This window comes from Orycteropus afer, unplaced genomic scaffold, assembly GCF_000298275.1.
Source record: "Orycteropus afer afer isolate SDZICR_OR568_19922 unplaced genomic scaffold, OryAfe1.0 scaffold00007, whole genome shotgun sequence".
Classification (NCBI taxonomy): domain Eukaryota; kingdom Metazoa; phylum Chordata; class Mammalia; order Tubulidentata; family Orycteropodidae; genus Orycteropus; species Orycteropus afer.
In genome coordinates, this window is record NW_006921594.1 from 27,514,782 (window position 1) to 27,517,125 (window position 2,344).

Below are 2,344 nucleotides of genomic sequence, written 5' to 3' on the forward strand. Positions count from 1 at the left end.
AAGGTGGAAACAACCTAGGTGCTCTTCAACAGAAGAATGGATAACCAAACTATGGTACATACACACAATGGAACACTATGCAAGCCTAAAGAATCTGCAAAACAGTGTACAATGTGGATGAACTTGGAAGACATTATGCTGAGTGAAATAAGTCAATGACAGAAGGACAAATATTGTGTTAGTCCATTATTGTAAAAAGTCAAGCAAAGGTTTATATACAGAAGGAAATTTTCTTTGTTGGTTGCCAGGGGTGGGAGGGAAGGGAAGGGAACACTGTTAGACAGATAGAGACAAGTATTAATTTGGGTGAAGTGAAGGGCAATGTATCAAATGTGAGTGATCAACATGGTGGCATTGAGGAAGAGGATGACAAAGAGAGGTGCATGTTAGGAACTGACAACAAAGATGAACCCTTTTGCACATGCCGTACTTTGTTGTCAGTGAAGGCAAACTTTGATATATGGGTGGATAGATGGGTGGACAATCTGAACTATTAGGTAGATCTATACAGGGGAGTGTGCCCAAGACCATAGTTAGGGTTGGCAGACAAGTGTATTTGTATGTTCTGTATGAATTCCCAGGTATATAGTAGAGTTTACAAGGAACAAGGTTGCAGTCAATTCTTGGCCACAGCCAGCTACCCAGAGGGAGTGAGTAGTTGTACCTATGGGCTTGGGACCATAGTCACAGGGGACATTAAGCTCAATTTGCATAACATATTACACAAAATCATTGTTCCACATTCTACTTTGGCAAGTAGAAACTAGGATCTTAAAAGACTGCAAGCAGTCATCTAGATGCAAAGATGGGTCTCTCCTTGTCCAGAGCAAAGAATTAAGAAAACCAAAGATGCATGGAAAGAATTAGTCCAAGGGATTGGTACGCCATGTGATCCTCAGCCTATATGGCTATAAGACCTGAAGAACTAGATGGTGTCCAGTTACCATTGCCAACCACTCGGAGGGGGGATCTATGTAGGAGATCCTGGGTAGAGGGGGAGAACAATGTGGAACAAAACTCAAAATCATTAAAAAAAGAAGAAAAAGAAGAAGACCAGGTTTGCTGGTCTTATAGAGCCTGGTGGCTCTGAGACTATGGCCCCTCATTGCCTTTCAGGTCCGGAATTGAACCCACTCCTGTGGCTTCCAGCCAAACAAAAGACAGGCATATGAGCTGAACATTTATGTTAGGTAGATAGACTCCTTGGAGAGAACAATCATGGGAGAACAGAAGGGCTGTGTACGCACGGGGAGACAGCTTGGGGGCAGTAGTGCATGGGAGAAAGGACACAGTGAAGAGGTAACTATGGGGAGGAAGTGGGAGGGGAGCTGTTGCATTGTGGGAAATTGCAATCAATGTCATGAAACAAAGTGTATGTGTGCTGCTGTATAGAAAGTGAATTTGCTCTGTAAACTTTCACCCAAATCACAATTTAAAGAGAGAGAGAGAGAGAGAGAGAGAGAGAGAGATAAAAGGTAATTAACTAAAAGGCAATCAGCTATCCAAGACCAAACCTAAATCACTATTACTGTTAGTCCTATCTACATGAATCCATGTGTTTGGATTAATATTTTGGAAATATTTATACATTTTTTATTCTATAAATAAATATGATATGAATTAATATATTTTATGTGCTATAGATTAGGATAATATTGGAAGTGTTTCAGTTACATTTTAGGGATATTTTTATTGAATAAATAAATATTTTATGAATTCATTCATATATTTTATGTGGTATAGATCAGGATAATTTTGCAAGTGTTTTACTGTTATTTATAGAGAAAATTTTAATTTATTTTTTACCTGTGTTGAAATTTCATGGGTGAAGGGAATTCCCAGACAACTAAGTTTATTTATAACTTATGATAAAAAAATTAAATGCAACAAAATATGTTATTTAAATAACGAGAACATATGACAATAATTTAAAATTTATTTTATTCTTTTTTTGGTAAAAATCTAAAATGCATAAACCAATTCTAATATTATTTATATATTTTCTATGGTAAATACTTTAAAACATTTGCTAATTAACTCAGACACACTCTCCTAAAGTTCAATTATTTGAAACAATTAGGGTCTATTTGGAGCTCTGGTAGCATAGTGCGTAAGGCACTTGACTGCTAACCAGAAGGCTGGAGGTTCAAATCCACCGGTTACTCCTCGGAAGGAAGGCTGGGCAATCCTACTTCCGTAGTGATACAGCCTCAGAAACCCAAGGAGGGGTCGCTTTGAGTCAGGGCCGACTCGATGGCACATAACAACAACAACAAAGGGTCTATTTAATTAGAGGTGGAGGAAAATTCTCTAAATTACTAAGATTGGCTCGTAATTCTTTCTT